Here is a 13219-nt window from a genome sequence, read left to right on the forward strand (position 1 = left end):
CCTTCCCTAGGAAAAGTGGGTTTAGAGTGTGTTGGTGGCCGGCGGTTTAATGCGAGGATTCTTATGGGGTTTGTTCCTCCCCACCCCACAAAAAATAATAAAGGTAAGGATGCCGTGGGGTTTGTTCCCCAAAAAAATAATAAAGGTAAGAATGTATGGATTCTGCGGGGTTTGTTCCCAAAAAATCATAAAGGTAAGGATGCCATGGGGTTTGTTCCCAAAAAATAATAAATGTAAGGATGCCATGGGGTTTGTTCCCCCCAAAAATAAATAATAAATAATAAATAATAAATAATAAATAATAAATAATAAATAATAAATAATAAATAATAAATAATAAATAATAAATAATAAATGTATGGATTCCATAGGATTTGTTCTCAAGAAATAATAAATGCATGGATTTCATAGAGTTTCTACCCTAAAAAAATCATGAATAATAAATGCACGGATTCCATGGAGTTTGCTCCCAAAAAAATAATAAATGCATGGATTTCATGGGGTTTGTTCCCCCAAAAATCATAAATGTAAGGATTCTGTGGGGTTTGTTCTAAAAAATAATAAATGCACAGATTCCATAGGGTTTGTTCCCCCAAAAATAATAAATGCACAGATTCCATGGGCTGTGTTCCCTAAAAATAATAAATGTATGGATTCCAAAGGGTTTGTTCCCCAAAAATTAATAAATAATAAATGTAAGGATTCTATGGAGTTTGCTCCCAAAAAATTATAAATGTAAGGATTCCATGGGATGTGTTCCCAGAAAATAATAAATGTACGGATTCCGTGGGGTTTGTTCCCCAAAAATAATAAATGTAAGGATTCTGTGGGGTTTCTACATCAAAATATCATAAATAATAAATGCAGGGATTCCATAGGGTTTGTTCCCAAAAAATCATAAATGTAAGGATTCCATGGGATTTGTTCCCCCAAAAATTCATAAATCCACAGATTCCAAGGGGTTTGTTCCCAAAAAATAATAAATGCACGGATTTCATAAAGTTTCTACCCTAAAAATATCATAAATAATAAATGCATGGATTCCATGGAGTTTGCTCCCAAAAAAATAATAAATGTAAGGATGCCATGGGGTTTGTTCCCCCAAAAATAATAAATAATAAATAATAAATAATAAATAATAAATAATAAATAATAAATAATAAATGTACGGATTCCATAGGATTTGTTCTCAAGAAATAATAAATGCAGGGATTCCATGGGGTTTGTTCCCCAAAAATAATAAATGTAAAGATTCCATGGGGTTTGTTCCCCCAAAATAATAAATAATAAATAATAAATAATAAATAATAAATAATAAATAATAAATAATAAATAATAAATAATAAATGATAAATGATAAATGATAAATGTATGGATACCATAAGGTTTGTTCCCCAAAAAATAATAAATGTAAAGATTCCATGGGGTTTGTTCCCCAAAAATAATAAATAATAAGTAATAAATAATAAATAATAAATAATAAATTTACGGATTCCATAGGGTTTCCTCCCAAAAAATAAATGTGTATTTAGCCAAGGATTTTTTTCCTCCCCAAAATGAAATCCACTCATTCCAATGGATTCACCCCTCCAAAAAAAATTTCATTTATTCCAATGGATTCCTCCCCCAAAATTAAATTCACTTATAACAAATGGATTTTACCCCACAAAAATTAAATGCACATATTTCAAAGGGATTTTCCCCCAAAATTAAATTCACTTATTCCAAGGACTTTTTTTTCCCCCAAAAATAAATTATATTTAACCAAGGATATTTCCTGCCAAAACGAAAGCACATCTTGCAAATATTCCCCAAAAAATCCATTTCTTGCCTTTATTCCAAAGGTTTTTCTCACTCCAAAAAGAAATGTTCATGTTAAAAAATGGATTTTTCCAGGAAATAAATAGAAATATTCTCTTTATTCCAGTTTTTTTTTTGCTCACTCCTCTTATTCCATTTCTTTTTATAACCAGGAAAAAATGTCCTTGATAGCAAGGATGGGAATTTGTGGTGCCTTGGGAATGTGGGATAAATTTGGAATATTCTGATGGAATAAATATGGGATATTTCTCTGGGGTAAATTTGGAATATTTTGCTGGAAAAAATTGGGATATTTGGGGTAAATTTGGGACATTGCACTGGGATAAATTTGGGATATTTGAAATAAATTTGGGATCTTTCACTGGGATAAATGTGGGATTAAATGTGGGATAAATTTGGGATGTTTCACTGGGATAAATGTGGGATTAAATTTGGGATAATTGGGATTAAATTTGGAACATTTTGGGATAAATTTGGGATATTTCACTGGGATAAATTTGGAATATTTTGATGGAATAAATTTAGGATATTTGAAATAAATTTGGGATCTTTCACTGGGATAAATTTGGGATCTTTCACTGGGATAAATGTGGGATTAAATCTGGGATAATTTGGATTGAATTTGGTAAATTTGGAATCTTTCACTGGGATAAATTTGGGATAATTGGGATTAAATTTGGAACATTTGAGATAAATTTTGGGATATATTTGGGATATTTCAGTGGGATAAATTCGGGATAATTGGGATGAAATTTGGGATAAATTTGGGAGGTTTCACAGGGATAAATTTGGGATTAAATTTGGAACATTTTGGGATAAATTTGGGATATTTCAGTGGGATAAATTTGGGATAATTGGGATTAAATTTGGAACATTTTGGGATACATTTGGGATATTTCAGTGGGATAAATTTGGAATATTTTGCTGGAATAAATTTAGGATATTTGAAATAAATTTGGGGTCTTTCACTGGGATGAATGTGGGATTAAATTTGGAACATTTTGGGATAAATTTGGGCTATTTCAGTGGGATAAATTCGGGATAATTGGGATGAAATTTGGGATAAATTTGGGCTATTTCACTGGGATAAATTTGGGATATTCCTCAGTTTACTGCAGTTTTGGGATGGGCCCCGAGCCCGCGGAATTCCGATGGAAAAGCCCCCAAATGCCCCAAAAAGCCTTGGCAGGAAGGGAGAAGGGTTCAGCCCCCCCAGGTGAATTCCTTACTCACGGAATTGTCCCGGCAGCGCTCCGAGGGCAGCGGGGCCCGCTCAGAATGGATTTTCCAGCCTTTCCATGGCAACGGGATCCCTAAAAAAAGGGGATTTTCCCCCAAAAGGCCCGGCCGGGATTTATAGGGAGCCGGGAATGTCGGGGCAGGCCGGGACAGGGCGGCTGGAACCGGTTTGACCGGGAGATGGAAAAACTGGAATTGCTGCGGCTGCGAGGGAGCGGGAACGGGAACGGCTGGCCCGGGATAACCCCGGAGCTTCCCGGGCTGGGATCGGGGTGTCCGTGGGATTGGGGTCTCTGGGAAAGGGGATTTGGGGTATCCATGGGATTGGGATATCCATGGGATTGGGGTCTCTGTAAAAAGGGATTTGTATGGTCACACCTGGGATAACCCCGGAGCTTCCCGGACTGGGATTTGGGGTGTCCGTGGGATTGGGATCTCTGGGATTCAGGGATTTGGGGTATCCATGGGATTGGGGTCTTTGGGACTCAGGGATTTGGGATATCTGTGGGATTGGGATATCCGTGGGATTGGGGTCTCTGGGATTCTGGGATTTGGGGTATGCATGGGATTGGGATCTTTGGGAAGGGGGATTTGTATGGTCACACCTGGGATAACCCCAGATCCTCTTCCCAGGGATCCCTGGATGGGATAGTCAGGGGATCTGTGGGATTGGGGTCTCTGGGATTCAGGGACTTGAGATATCCATAGGATTGGGATCTCTGGGATTCAGGGATTTGGGGTATCTATGGGATTGGGATCTCTGGGATTCAGGGATTTGGGGTATCCGTGGGATTGGGGTCTCTGGGATTCAGGGATCTGAGCTATCCATAGGATTGGGATCTCTGGGATTCAGGGATTTGGGGTATCAGTGGGATTGGGATATCCATGGGATTCAGGGATTTGGGATATCCATGGGATTGGGATATCCGTGGGATTGGGGTCTCTGGGATTCAGGGATTTGGGGTATCCGTGGGATTGGGATATCCGTGGGATTGAGGGTCTCTGTAAAAAGGGATTTGTATGGTCACACCTGGGATAACCCCGGAGCTTCCCAAGATGGGATTCGGGGATCCATGGGATTGGGATCTTTGGGAAAGAGGACTTGTATCCCTGTATAGGATATCCATGGGGATTAGGATCTTTGGGAAAGGGGATTTGGGGTATCCATGGGATTGGGATCCCTGGGATTCAGGGATTTGGGATATCCGTGGGATTGGGGTCTCTGGGAAAGGGGATTTGTATGGTCACACCTGGGATAACCCCAGATCCACTTCCCAGGGATCCCTGGATGGGATAGTCAGGGGATCTGTGGGATTGGGATCTTTGGGAAAGGGGGATTTGGGATATCCATGGGATTGGGATATCCATGGGATTCAGGGATTTGGGATATCCGTGGCATTGGGGTCTCTGGGATTCAGGGATTTGCATCCCCAGGGATGGGAATCTTTGGGAAAGGGGATTTTTTTTCTGTGCAGAAATCTCGGGAAGAGGGAAACCTTGGGAGCAGCCTGGGAATGGGGGCTGGGATCTGGAGCAGGATCTGTGGGATTCGGGGCTGGGATCCGTGAGATCTTTGGGATTCAGAGTGGGATCTGCGGGATGGGGATTGGATGGGACCCATGGGATCGGGAGCAGGATCTGTGGCATTCGGGGATGGGATCCATGGGATCTGTGGGATTCAGGGTGGGATCTGGAGCAGGATCTGTGGGATTTGGGGTGGGATCTGTGGGATTCAGGGCTGGGATCTGTGGGATTTGGGGTGGGATCTGTGGGATTGGGGTGGGATCTGTGGGATTCAGGGCTGGGATCTGTGGGATCTGTGGGATGGGATCCATGGGATCTGTGGGATTCAGGGCTGGGATCCGTGGGGTCTGTGGGATTCAGGGCTGGGATCTGTGGGATTCGGGGTGGGGTCTGTGGGATCTGTGGGATTCAGGGCTGGGATCCATTCCAGGCCCTTCCCGGGCTCCTTTCCCAGCCAGGCCGCAGCCCCAGAGCTTTTCCAGGGACTGCGGAGGCTCCGGGTGACACAAACGGGATTTTCCCGGGATTTCGTTTGGGACGGGACGGATCCAAGGCCTGGCTGGGGATTGGCCAGGAGTTTGGAGGGTTTTGCTGGGAATTTGCTGGGAATTTCTTCGGAAGGAGCAAGGCCTGGAGCTGGAATTCTGGATCCGCTCAACTTCCGAGCTGTGCCGAGGGATTTTCCTTAGGAAGGGTGGGAATGATGCTGTTAAATTCCATGGATTTGCCACACCACAATTCCGTGGATTTCTGTCCAAATCCCAGTGTTCAACTCAAATATACTGCCAAAACCCTTTGGAAAAGTTGGGATATTCCCTGGGAATGATGCCAGAATTCCATGGATTTCTGTGAAAATCCAGGTGTTTAATTCAAAACCACTCCCAAGCCCCCTTTGGAAAAGCTGGGATGTTCCTTGGGAAAGATGGGAATGATGCCATGAAAGCCCCAGAATTCCATGGATTTCTGTCCAAATCCCGGTGATTAAATCGAGAATAATCCCAAACCTCCTGGAAAAACTGGGATATTCCTGGGAAAGGTGGGAATGATGCCACAAAAGCCCCAGAATTCCATGGATTTCCGTCCAAATCCTGGTCTCTAACTGGAGAATAATCCCCAAATCCCTGGAAAACTGGAATATTCCTGGGAAAGGTGGGAATGATGCCATGAAAGCCCCACAATTCCATGGATTTCTGTCCAAATCCCGGTGTTTAGTTAATAAACATTCCCAATATCCTTTGGAAAAGTTGGGATATTCCTTGGGAAGAGTGGGAATGATGCCAGAATTCCATGGATTTCTGTCCAAATCCTGGTGTTCAAGTCAAAACCACTCCCAAAACCCTTTGGAAAAGTTGGGATATTCCTTGGGAAAGGCGGGAATGATGCCGTTAAATTCCATGGATTTGCCACACCACAATTCCATGGATTTCTGCCCAAATCCCGGTGTCAACTCGAGAATAATCCCAAAATCCTTTGGAAAAACTGTGTTCCTGGGAAAGGTGGGAATGATGCCACGAAAGCCCCAGAATTCCATGGATTTCTGTCCAAATCCCGGTGTTCAAGTCAAAACAACTCCCAAAATCCGTTGGAAAAGTTGGGATTTTCCTTAGGAAAGGTGGGAATGATGCTGTTAAATTCCATGGATTTGCCACCCCACAATTCCACGGATTTCTGCCCAAATTGGGTAATTAATAGTCACGATTAGTGTTCATAAATGTGCAATGGAAAGTTCTGAAAAGTTCTGGATGGATTGGAAGGATTAATTAAAACATGTATTGAAATGAGGAAATTTGAATGTTGAGATATTGAAATATATGTAAATATAGAAATGAACATTTTAAAATAAATGTAAAGCTATAAAGATAAATTTTAAAAGAAATAGAAATAGAAGTGTGGATATAGAAATAGAAATAGAAATGTGAAACTTAAACGGGAATAGAAATACAAATATAAATTTATAGGTAAATATAAATAAAAGTGTGAATATAAATAAGAAAGTATAAATAGAAATATAAACCAGAAATATAACAAAACCATAGAAATACAAATATAAATTTATAGGTAAATATAAATAAAAGTGTGAATATAAATAAGAAAGTATAAATAGAAATATAAACCAGAAATATAACGAAACCATAGAAATACAAATATGAACGTGACCACAAGCAATAAATAAAATCTTTAAGATAAATGTAAAGTTGTAAATATAAATTTTAAAATAAATATTAATATGAATGCGGATACGAATGTAAGTTTAAATTAAAAATAAAAATACGAAGATAAATTTGAATATAAACACAAATACAAATGTGAATATTACTGTAAGTGTAAATAGGAACATAATACAAAAATATAAATAATAATATTATATATGTAAGTAGAAACATAAAATACAAAGATGAATTTGAATATAAACGCGAATAAAAGTACAAATGTAAATATAACAGTAAGTATAAATAGGAATATAAAATATAAATATAGATCGCAAAATATAAAACATAAATATAGACATAGAGATGTAAATGCAAATATCGAAAATACAAAGCTAAGTTTGATTTTAAACACGAACACAAATACAAATATAAATATAAACACCAGCAAAATACAAATATAAATTATAGATATAACGGTTAGTATAGCTAGGAATAGAAAATATAAATTGTAAATATTAATAATAAACATATATATGTAAATATAAACACTTAAAAATAAATATGTATATAAATATAAGCATAATGTAAATATTGATATAACAGTAAGTACATGTAGGAATGTAAAAATGTAAATTGTAAATACAAATATAAAATAATAAGTATATGAAATAATTCTAAAAATAATAGATATAATATATAAGATAATTCTAAAAAAACTATAAAAATATATAATGTATAAATATATATAATTATTTTTATATATGTTTATATGTACTTATATATTATATATATGAAATATATACAGTATATAAAACAATTCTAAAAATATGTAAAATATATAATATATACATAAAATTATTTTTATATATGTTATATATATTTTTTATATATTACATATATAAAAATATATCAATATATAAAATAATTCTAAAAATAACATCTATAATATATAAAATTCTAAATATATATATATAATGTATAAATATATATATAATTATTTTTATATATGTTTATATATACTTATATATTATAGTTATAAAATATATATAATATATAAATTAATTCTAAAAATAGATATATAAATATATATAAAATTATTTATATGTATGTTATATATATTGATATATTACATATATAAAATATATATAGATATATAAAATAATTCTAAAAATAACATATGTAATATATAAAATAATTCTAAATATACATATAATGTATAAATAGATATATAATTATTTTTATATATGTTTATATATACTTATATATTATAGATATAAAATATATATAATATATAAATTAATTCTAAAAAATAGATATAATATATAAATATATATAAAATTATTTTTATATATGTTATATATATTTTTGATATATTACATATACAAAAAGATATAAATATATAAAATAATTCTAAAAATAACATCTATAGTATATAAAATAATTCTAAAAATATATATATAATGTATAAATATATATGTAATTATTTTTATATATGTTTATATATACTTAAAGATATAAAATGTATCTAATATATAAGTTAATTCTAAAAAATATATAATATATATATAAAATTATTTATATGTATGTTATATATATTTTGATACATTACATATATAAAATATATATAATGTATAAAATAATTCTAAAAAGCAATTATAAAATAAAATAAATACAATAAAATAATAATAATATATTTCTATAGAATTAGATAGAAATATGAATTTATGCTTATATACATGTAAGTATAAAGACGAGAATCAGAACTCGAAGCTGAGTTTCGATAGAAATGCAGCAGAAATGAGCCGGGCCGAGCCGGGCCGGACCGAGCCGGGCCGGGCCGGGCCGGGGGTGACTCCCGGGGCAGCCGGGGCGGAGCTCGGGGCCCGCCCGGTCCCGCCCGGATGTTTCCCATTCCCGGCTCCGCCCGGATCCCGCCCAGACCGGTCCGGGCGGTCCCCGCCCCTCATTTGCATATATTTGCGTACATCTGCATGGGTTGGCTCCCAGGTGGAGCGGGAGGGCCGGGCGGGGATGGGAACCCAAAATCTCGGGAGTTCCACATCCCAGCGTGCCAGGGGATCCCAGCATCCCTGGGACCCCGTTCCCAACATCCCAGAAAATTCCACATCCCGACATCCCGGGAATTCCACATTCCTAAAGTCCTGGGGAACTCCAGGATCCCAGCCCTGGCACTCTGTTCCAAACATCCCAGGCAATTCCCCATTCCCAAAATCCCAGGAATTCTACATTCCCGACATCCCAGGGAACTCCAGGATCCCAGCCCTGGGATCCCATTCCCAACATCCCGGGAATTCCCGATTCCCAAAATCCTGGGAACTCCACATTCCCAACATCCCAGAAAATTCCACATACCAACATCCCAGGAATTCCACATTCCTAAAGTCCTGGGGAACTCCAGGATCCCAGCCCTGGGACCCCGTTCCCAACATCCCAGGAATTCCACACTCCCAACATCCCAGGAATTCCACACTCATGACATCCCAGGCTCCCACAGGAATTCCACACTCCTAACATCCCAGGAACTGTGGGATCTCAGCCCTGGGACCCCGTTCCCAACATCCCAGGAGTTCCACATCCCAATATCCCAGGGAATTCCAGGATCCCAGCCCTGGGACCTTGTTCCCAGTGTCCCAGGGAATTTCATATCCTGGGGAATTCTGGGATCCACCGGTGGCATGTGGCTCCTGGGGCCCAGTTCCCAATGGGATCCCATTCCCAGCATTCCCTGGATCCAGGATGCATGGGTGGGATCCACCCCCTGTGATCCCAGCCTGGCCTGGGCATTCCCGGATTTCCCTGGATCCAATCCCTGTGGAATGACCCCATCTCGAGCTGTGCATCCCAAATCTCCCCTGGATCTGCGATCCATGTGACCCCATCCTGGCCTGAGAATTCCCAGTTTTCCCTGGATCTGGGATCCCACCCCTGTGACCTGACCCATTCCAAGCTCTCCATCGCCGTTTTTTTTCCTGGATCTAATCCCAGGCTCTGCATCCCAAATTTTCCCTGGATCCAGGATCCATGGGTGGGATCCAGCCCCTGTGACCCCGTTCCAGGCTGAGCATTCTAAATTCCTCATGGATCCACCCCAAGTTTCACATCCCAAATTTTCCCTGGATCCAGGATCCGCAGGCTGGAGCCAATCCCTGTGACCCCATCCCAGGCTGAGCATTCCCAGTTTTCCCTGGATCCAGGATCCATTCCAACCCCTGTGGCCTGACCCCATTCCAAGCTCTCCATCCCGAATTTTTCCTGGATCCAATCCCAGGCTCTGCATCCCAAATTTTCCCTGGATCCAGGATACACGAGCCAGATCCGACCCCTGTGGCCTGACCCCATTCCGAGCTCTCCATCCTCAATTTTTCCAGGCTGATCCAACCCACCTTGCTGAACTTTTTGGGAATTTTCTCCCAAGCCAGGAGCCATCAAACCCCCCTCATCTGTCTGGAAAATCCCTGGAAAAGTCACTCCTGGGGATTTTTGGGATCATTTCATGGTTCTGCCCCACCCTGGTCATGGAGCTGCCCTGGGGGGGGAATCTGATATCCAGAAATCCCAGGCGGGATAATTCCCATGGATTCCCCATCCCGAAATCCCATCTGGATAATTCCTGTGAATTCCTCATCCGAAAATTCCAGATGGACAATTCCCAGTGAACGCCCCATCCCAAAATCCCAGCCGGACAATTTCCGGTGAATTCCCCACCAGAAATTCCAGCCGGACAATTCCCGATCACAAATCCTGGCTGGATAATTCCTGGTGAATTCCTCATCCCGAAATCCCAGGCTGGACAATTCCCCATCAGAAATCCCAGTTGGGATAATTCCCAGTGAATTCCCCATCCCGAAATCCCGCTCGGATAACTTCCCGATGCTGATCAGAAATCCTGGCTGGACAATTCCCATTAATTCTTCATCCCGAAATCCCAGCTGGACAATTCCCAGTGAATTCCCCATCAGAAATCCCAGCTGGACAATTCCCGGTTGTTTCCCCATCCTGAAATCCCAGCTGGACAATTCCTGATCAAAATCCCATCTTGGATCAATTCCCAGTGGATTCCCCATCCCAAAATCCCATCTTGGATCACTTCCCGATGAATTCCCCATCCCAAAATCCCAGCTCGGACTGTTCCCGGTGATTTCCCATCCCAAAATCCCAGTTTGAATTTTTCCCGGAGAATTCCCCATCCCAAAATCCCAGCTGGACTGTTCCCGTGATTTCCCAATCAGAAATCCCAGTTTGGATAATTCCTGATGGATTCCTCATCCCGAAATCCCAGTTCAGATCAATTCCCATGAATTCCCCATCCCAAAATCCCAGCTTAGATAATTCCCATGAATTCCCCATCCCAAAATCCCAGTTTGATAATTCCCAATGGATTCCTCATCCCAAAATCCCAGCTCGGATCACTTCCTGGTGGATTCCTGATCAGAAATCCCAGCTGGACAATTCCTGGTTGTTTCCCCATCCCAAAATCCCAGCTCGGATAACTTCCCGTGAATTCCCCATCCCAAAATCCCAGCTTGGACAAATCCTGGTTGATTTCCTGTCCCAAATCCCAGCTCGGATGAATTCCCATCCCAAATCCCAAGTTTGGATAATTCCCATGAATTCCCCTTCCCAGTGGATTCCTCATCCCAAATGGCTGAGCTTCGATAATTCCCATGAATTCCCCATCCTGAAATCCCAGCTCGGATCCCTTCCCGGTGGATTCCCCATCAGAAATCCCAGCTCGGATCAATTCCCATGAATTTCCCATCCCAAATCCCAGCTTGGACAATTCCTGGTGAATTCCCCATAAGAAACCCCAGTTTGGATTATTCCCAGTGGATTCCCCATCCCAAATCCCAGCTCGGATCACTTCCTGGTGAATTCCTCATCCCAAATCCCAGCTGGACAATTCCCATGAATTCCCGATCCTGAAATCTCAGCTCGGATCCCTGCCCGGTGAATTCCCCATCAGAAATCCCAGTTTGGATTATTCCCGGTGAATTCCCCATCCCAAATCCCAGCTCAGATCCCTTCCCAGTGGATTCCCCATCCAAAATCCCAGCTCGGATCCCTGCCCGGTTAATTCCCCATCCCAAATCCCAGGCTGGATAATTCCCATGAATTCCCCATCCCACATCCCAGCTCAGATCCCTTCCCAGTGGATTCCCCATCCCACAATCCCAGCTCGGATCCCTTCCTGGTGGATTCCCCATCAGAAATCCCAGCTGGACAATTTCCCATGGATTCCCCATCCCAAATCCCAGCTCAGATCCCTTCCCCATGGATTCCCCATCCCACATCCCAGCTCGGACAATTCCCGGTGAATTCCCCATCCCAAATCCCAGCTCGGATCCCTTCCCCATGGATTCCCCATCCCAAATCCCAGCTCGGATCCCTTCCTGATGGATTCCCCATCAGAAATCCCAGCTGGACAATTCCCGGTTGTTTCCCCATCCCAAACCCCATCTCGGATCCCTTCCCCATGGATTCCCCATCCCAAACCCCAGCTCGGATTAATTCCCATGAATTCCCATCCCAAAATCCCAGCTCAGATCAATTCCCGGTGAATTCCCCATCCAAAATCCCAGCTTGGATCCCTGCCCGGTTAATTCCCCATCCCAAATCCCAGGCTGGATAATTCCCATGAATTCCCCATCCCACATCCCAGCTCAGATCCCTTCCCAGTGGATTCCCCATGCCACAATCCCAACTCAGATCCCTTCCCGGTGATTTCCCCATCAGAAATCCCAGTTTGGATTATTCCCGGTGAATTCCCCATCCCAAATCCCAGGCTGGATAATTCCCATGAATTCCCTATCCCACAATCCCAGCTTGGATAATTCCCATGAATTCCCCATCCCACATCCCAGCTCAGATCCCTTCCCAGTGGATTCCCCATGCCACAATCCCAGCTCGGATCCCTGCCCGGTGGATTCCCCATCCCAAATCCCAGCTCGGATCAATTCCCATGAATTCCCATCCCAAAATCCCAGCTCAGATCAATTCCCGGTGAATTCCCCATCCAAAATCCCAGCTTGGATCCCTTCCTGGTGGATTCCCCATCAGAAATCCCAGCTGGACAATTCCCGGTTATTTCCCCATCCCAAACCCCAGCTCGGATCCCTTCCCCATGGATTCCCCATCCCACATCCCAGCTCAGATCCCTTCCCCGTGAATTCCCCATCCCACATCCCAGCTCGGACAATTCCCGGTGAATTCCCCATCCCACATCCCAGCTCGGATCCCTTCCCCATGAATTCCCCATGCCACAACCCCAGCTCGGATCACTTCCCCATGAATTCCCCATCCCAAATCCCAGCTCGGATCCCTTCCCCGTGAATTCCCCATCCCAAATCCCAGCTCGGATCCCTGCCCGGCTCCCCGCCCGCCCGGCCGATGCCCTGGAAGGATCCTCTGGAATTTCAGGCTCGGCTGGAGCCCGGCCCCGCTCCCGCCCGGCCCCGCCCGAGCCC

Source organism: Camarhynchus parvulus, chromosome 21, assembly GCF_901933205.1.
Source record: "Camarhynchus parvulus chromosome 21, STF_HiC, whole genome shotgun sequence".
NCBI lineage: Eukaryota > Metazoa > Chordata > Aves > Passeriformes > Thraupidae > Camarhynchus > Camarhynchus parvulus.